Source organism: Labeo rohita, unplaced genomic scaffold, assembly GCF_022985175.1.
Source record: "Labeo rohita strain BAU-BD-2019 unplaced genomic scaffold, IGBB_LRoh.1.0 scaffold_2340, whole genome shotgun sequence".
Classification (NCBI taxonomy): domain Eukaryota; kingdom Metazoa; phylum Chordata; class Actinopteri; order Cypriniformes; family Cyprinidae; genus Labeo; species Labeo rohita.
Window position 1 is genome coordinate 662 of NW_026128595.1, and position 7,338 is coordinate 7,999.

The 7,338-nt window shown below is 34.2% G+C and overlaps 1 pseudogene; it reads left to right on the plus strand.

Annotated features, from left to right (window-relative positions):
• The first annotated feature begins 1,779 nt into the window (after positions 1–1,779).
• On the plus strand, positions 1,780–7,333 carry LOC127159608 (trichohyalin-like; annotated as a pseudogene).
• The last annotated feature ends 5 nt before the right edge of the window (positions 7,334–7,338 follow it).

The window sequence follows — 7,338 nt, forward strand, 5'->3', positions numbered from 1 at the left end:
GCCTACTAAATACAATGTTGGCTGGTTATTTCCCCGCTGTAGCTAGACCATGATGGCTGCACAAATGTATTTATTAAACGCCAACCACATTTTTATTTTATTTATATAATTGATTTATATATTATTTATATAATTATATAATTGAAATGCGAGACACTGAATAGGCTGTGTCTTGCAGGATGCAGGACAAACATCGGGACTGTGTTCATCCTGCCTTAGAACTGTCTCAACTTCCCCCTCCAGTTACAACACCCCTGCACGTGCTGGTTCATTATTAAAAACATTCGCTTGTGGTTTGGAAACCTTTTAAGTATTGGCAGTAAAATGACGCTCTGCAGGTCAGGTAAGATTTGAGTTAAGCAAACTATGTCTATTCTAGCTAACATATTAAAGTTTCTTTAATTTCCCATCATGATCTGATCCTACTTGATCAAATGACTGTTAAAATTGAATACATTTAATGAATATAGTTAGATAGCCACCATAATTAATTTCACTGGTTTTACCTGGACATTTTACCAACAGCAGCAATAACAAAAATATCATCCAGACAAATAATTCTGTGTGTAGTTGTGTACTGTGTACTTTTCTGACTTTTATAATTGTTATTTTGGGTTGCCATCTTGGATTACTTGGGTGAAAAGAGAATTTAATGACACGAGCAAAATCACTCAAACATGACTATTAGAGGCTTTAAAGATGCTTGAAGAAGGTTCATGTTGTAATAAATACATTTTTAGTCTGGTTTAATATTTGATATTTAATTATAGGGCTGTCAGTTTAACGCATTAACTTAATTAATTAGTTCTGAAAAAATAATGTGATTAATATATTTAATGTATAATTTCAGTATTATACAGTATAATTTCATTCAAAAAAATAAAATGAATAATAATAATAATAATAATAATAATAATGGATACTTTACCAAAAAACATTAATTTAACAAAACTGTTTTGGTTACCAATGACTTCCACTGTATAAAAAAAAAATACTCAAATTGTCAAATTAAAAAAATCTAATTATCTTCTGTTATGCCGTTGCAGCCTAAATGTTTCTGTGTAATGAATGTGGTGTTAAATAAAATATTTCAATTTGTAACTGATACTATACTTGATACATTCTCAACTGACACAAAAATAGCTTTAAATGATCTTTTGTGGGTATTTTCACAGTCAAATTTATTTTGTGATCAATTAGATTAATGTAATTAATTAGAAAATTTTAATTGAATGACAGCCATTTTCATTTATAAATTTATTATAGGGTATTTGACAGTTTCGTTAATGAATTAAACATATGCAGTACAGTACCTGTATCTATAAAATCATAACACCTAACAAATAATTATGTGATAACGTTTTGTTTGAGACTCCCTGGGTTCACCACTAGATGCCGTAATTTCAAAGGCAGGTCACTTGTCCTTTGTTAGAGACTTGTAGCACTCACACAGGTATTAAATCACCTTATTTAAATGCCACACTGCATCTTGTTCTTGTTCAGTCCTAATGTCTGGTTAAGTGTGTTACTGCCACTGATTTATTGTTAGAGATTTCCCTGCCTTCTGTTGAATCTTTTTGAATTGCACATTTTCCTTTTCTTGTAGACTGATGTTTCTTGGATTTTTCTCTGGCCTAACATTTAAGGAGAACTTTGTTTTTGGATTTCTTTTTTCTTTTTTTTTTTACTTTCATTGTGGTAAATTCCTGTTTTGGTTTTGATATTTTGGGTTTAACCATCTCCAGAGGTGCTGTGGTAAGCACCAACAGGGGTGTCAATATGGTTTCTGGGCCACCTAAACAATATATTGACTGGGCCCCCTGTGTTTCGGAGGGGTGGTGGGTCATATTAGGACAAGCAAAGTTTGACAGTGAAGCTCCTTCAGATGTTGTAGAGAGAGTCAGAGGACGTCTGAAGGACAGACAAGTGATGATCATCAACAGTCCTCAGCTGCTCCAGACAAACATCTCAGATGATCAGATCACACAGACAGTGAGAGAGTGTGTGAATCTGTCTGATCCAGGACCTCATGTGTTCATTATATTAGTGCAGTATAATGACTTCACTGAGAAGGACTTGAGGAGAGTGAAACATGTGCTGAAAGAATTTGACTTCATTAACAAATGACTCTTATGAACCGGTCAAAAACACAACGATCTGTTTTACATTTGTTCGTGAATCACATACTTACTGCTTCTCGGCTAACTCAGAAGTCCTCTGAGAAATCTAATCCTGTCCGGATATGTCTGAGATTTACCGTGTAATTGTTTGGTGATCCGATTCTTTGACCACTCCCTCCACATTCATCATGGATACAGGCCTTTTTGTCATATCCGACAAAATAATAATAGCATGAAATCAATAAGAAGATGCCAATAACAAAAACTAATATCAGAGTTAGGTAAGCATCTGGTCGTATTGCAGTTTTCTCGATTGTTAACACAGTGTAACTGATGTTAGTTGGCTTGTATTCCCAAACCATTCGTTCAGTGCTAAAAACAAAGACACATTTCTCAAAAAGTTTAACAATAAGTAAGTTAAACATTAAGTAGCAAAACTGATGACACACCAATCAGCATCTCTGCATCCAACAACGGAGAGAAGAGAGAAATTAACGAATCATTTACATGGGTATTATACTTAAACATACAGTATAATTATAGTACAGTTCTTTGTTATTTGAACTTTTCTAGTGCTTTTCATTTGCTGCAAGAATACTTTACAGTAGTAAAATGAAAATATTTTTTCCCAAAAGTTGATTGCTGGATTAGCAATCTGTAATTTAATTTATGTTGTATACTATAATAGACATTGAGTTGCAAATTAATTCCTAATAAGAGTTTTTTGTTATTGATGATCCCATGAGTGTTCACTGGGCAGGAGAGTCATCGTTGTATTTGAATTGTGTGTAATCATTTAATACCTGTAATAACTAGATTGAAACGTTTGAAAGACAAATTTATGCTGACTTGTTTAAAAATGTAAATAGTTTGGTCAGTTACATATTCTAGATGTTTGCTAAAGTGTTGCTAGTTGGTTGGTAGGATATTCTGGGTGGTTGCTAGGCTCTTGCTATGCAGTTGCTTGGGTGTTGCTAGATTATATGGTTGACTGTGTGTTCTGGGTGATTACAGACATTCCCACCTCTGTTAATAACAGAAAATCAAACATTGTTTCGAAAAATGATCCAGTTTCAGTGCTTTGATATTAGAATATTTCTTTCTAATGTTAGGAAATTAACATTAAATCATCAACATTAACATCTTAAACTTGCACTAAAACATGATTTATACCATCTAAGTAGTAATTTAATAAAATTGCATGTCTTCTTTAGTGATACAAGCTCTGAAACATTTACTGTATAACCTGTTTTTTTTTTTTTTTTTTAATTATTAATATTATTTATTGACTTGCCATGATGGACATTGAAATGTTGTTTTTCATTTTAAACCGTATAGATGATTACTTAATGGTAATGCAATATTTGTGAACACAACTGGGTACGTCAGACTATAAATCCCCAAAAACTACCCATGGGGGCTTTCTTTGGAGTTGCCACCCCTCGTAGACCCCATGCCACCCCTTTGCCACCCTAAAAATTATTTTATAGATCCGCCCCTAGTGTGGAGATGAACATCTGAAGCTTGAAGAAGGAGAAGAAGAATGGCACTCAGAGATGTTGAAAAGAGTTGATGTGATACTCAGGGGAAACCTAGAAGATTATCTCAGATGTCAGACATATGAAGATGTTAAAGGACCATCAGTGGATGAAGAGCAGAGCAGATCTGAGGAAGGAAATGAGATAAGATTTGATAGAAATGATGAAGGTAGTGTTAAAAAAAACATTTCTCCCCGCACCCCAGAACATTTAAAATTATGATTATAAGCTATAGTTTCAACCATAAAGACACTTCCGATACTTGCACAGCCTCCAAATGTATTTTAACACAAAAGCATATTTGGCAGATTTTCATATTAGTTTGATTATCAGCCAGTTATCATTTCAAATAATTATGGTGCATATTCCCAGATGGATTGTAATTGTAGCCTAATCTGTTAAAAAAAAAATGCATAGTGAGAACCCAAGTGCAGTTTTATTTAAACATGAACTACATACAAACTAAAAAAAAAAAAAGACTTGGCTTGGCCTTACATTAGAGATGGGTAGTCCGATGGACTAGTGCTTTGAAACAGTGTTCTGGAACATTGCTTGAAATGAGGCCATCACGTGACCCATGGAAATTAAGCTTTCTTACCCCTTGACATGTCATGCCAGGCTTAAATTCAAAAATTTCCATTTGACTTGTACTGTTACTAGTTAAAATGTGTTTGTGTAAAATATAAAAAAATATATATAAAAATATCTAAAATAAAATTAAAATAAATTAAAAATTAAAATAACATCCAAATTGATGAGTTGGGGACCCCTAGTGTCCTGATGGGCCAACAGATTTGGCATACTGATCTGACGCTGCTGGTCAAGTAATCTGGATATAAAAATAATTTTCAAACTAGAACAGAATAAATAAATAAATTAATTAATTAAAAAAAAAAAAGAAAAGAAAAGGAAACACAAGGGAAAAGACCCCAACCACATTATACTTGTATTGCACTTGCAGATCTAAAATTCGGAGTGGAAGGATACAGCATGACTGTAAACACTCTTTTATATTGTCTTGTTTTTCACTATCAGCAAATGTCTCTGAACAATAGAAGCTGAACCTGGAGTTGTGTGAAAGTGATGAAATACTTACAATCTCTGAGTCCAAAAATTTACAAGGGATAAAGCCTATACATCAGAGAGTGAACAGTGAAGTGTGCGAGGGGAGAGACATGGCATGGGGAGAGCTTCATGATCATCTGATCTATCTGGTGGAACTTCCATTTCTCAAATGGCCCTTAGAGAAAGAAGTGATGCACCAGACTCTCTTCTGTGAGTATCTATATCTATTCTTCACTAAACGACATTAGGATTATTACAGAGTAAACAGTGTTGTTTTCTTCTCAACTATCACGTTTATCTGCCTAAAGCAAAGGCTCAGGTGAAGTTCTTATACAGCTCAGTTGTACAGCTTGACAAATATATCACGCTAAACTGACACTGAGATCCAATACCAGAAAGATCAGTTTATAAATAATGTAATATAATCCTTACAATTTTCATGAACAGTCTATGATAAATTAATTCTGAAATAAATATAAAATCATCTTATGTAAAAATTCACGATCAATTCTAATATAATTGCAACTTCATAAGACAAATTAACATGCTAACTGCAGCTAAACAGTTTGGCACACTACTCTCCAAAAAAAAAAAAAAAAAAAAAAAGCACTAAATAGCACTAAAATTTGTTCATCTGCTTGTAATCATAGGGGAACCATCTTTAAAAGGTGTTATACACACCATAAGTGTAATCTCATTCTCCTCCTTAGATTTTAAATATGTTACTCTACTTTCATATTTTTGTTATGAATGGGAATTTACTACAATGACAAAAGCTGTTCTGAATCACTTTTATGTTCTTTCTGAGCTCAAAAAGTCTCAGGTGGAGGCCCTGGAATATTTATTTATAGGCAGGCTTTGGGGGCAAAAACATTGAGAACTACCATCTCATCGGATGCAAAGTTCACTTTTACATGTTGTTTGAACATTAATGTGTGTTGGTAGTGTATGTACAAATCTACCCTATAATGATAAAAATCCATGCAGTGGTTTTAAATTAATCTGTAAAAATAATATCCCCTTTTTCAAATTGAGCCATTCTGAGATGCTGCTCCCACAATAGTTGATTGACATGAGCGTTTTATCTCAGCCCCACCCTAAATCAGCGGTAACAGTCCGACCTCCATTGTTTCAATGCGGAGCAGGGATGTAAGTTAGACAAGAATATCTCCGATCGAGCGATTGAGGTGTTGTGTTGCTGGATGTAATAATGAACATAGTGGTCGCTTTTACTCCTGACATCTGAGCCGCTGAAGATGCAGTGGATTACGTTTGTTTGTGAAGGGAATGCGCCTCCCGATCTACATATATCCCTCTATGTTCACACAAATCATTCGTGATCCAGCTTCACCTACAGCAGAAGTGAGTATAAGGGTTTTTTAATGAATATTTGCAATCGCCTTTCCTAATAACGTGCTAGTTAGCAAGTTTAGTGGCTAAACGCGGCTAAAGTAAACAGGCTTGTCACTACAGAGAGAGTAGAGAGGGGTGGGGTGAGCAGAGCTCATTTGTATTTAAATGAGCAATCTAGCAGAATGGATTGATATTTGCAGAGCTTGTTTTGACAAGGTAAAATGGTGTTGTTTTACACTACCATTGAGATTTTTTTACCAAAGTATATAATAGACTTTTCATTAAGCTGCTCAGTTCAGCATTGTTCTGTTCACTAGAGGAGACGAACTCGAGAATGAATCCATACAAGATTATGTGAAGAGAAACAAGTCTACAGAACTCAAGAAACTGATCAGAGATTGTGGAAACAGATTCCTGATTTTCAATAACAGAGAAAAAGAAGACAAAACTCAAGTTATTCAACTGTTAAACATGATAGAAGAGCTGAAAAATACAGCTGAGGGTCGATACTTCACTAACAGCATGTTTGAGGAGGCAGAGATGTCCATTAAAAAGAAAACAGCGGAAATATTAAAAGAGAACGAAAGAGAAATTCAGACTCAAAATGAGAAACTGAAAATCAAATATGAGACAGAAATGAAAGAGCTCAAGAAAAGACTGGAAGAAGAAAAAAGAAATGCAGATGAGGAAAGAATACGAAGGGAGAATGAGTTCAGACAAAAAGAAGAAAAACTGAAAAAGGACTTTGAAAAACAAAATAGAACAGAACAAAGGAACTGAGAAACTGAAAACCAGAAACGACTAGAGGTGGAACAACAGCAAAGAGCTGAATATAATGGGAAAATTGAAGAGATGAAGAGAGAGATTGAAAACCAGAGAAAACAGTATGAAAAACAGCAAAAAGTAAGAGAAGACGAAGATAGAAAGAGAGAAGAGAAATACAGACAAGATCAAGAAAAGATGAAAAATGAAAATGAATGGACTATAGCAGAATTACAGATGAAACAAGAAGAAGAAATTAAAAAGAGAGATTTGGAAGAAAGAAAGAGGATCGAACAGGAAGAGAAAGAAAGACAAGAATGGAAGAGAAAACTAAAAGAGGCTGAAAATGAAAGAAAAGAGATTCAAGAGGAAATTAAACGACAGCAGAGAGAATGGGAGGGTGAAAAGAAGCGACAGATGAAAGAACGAGAGGTAGACAAAAGAAAGATAAAAGAGAAGCATGAGGAACAACTGAGAGAAAAACAAGAAGAACTGGAGAA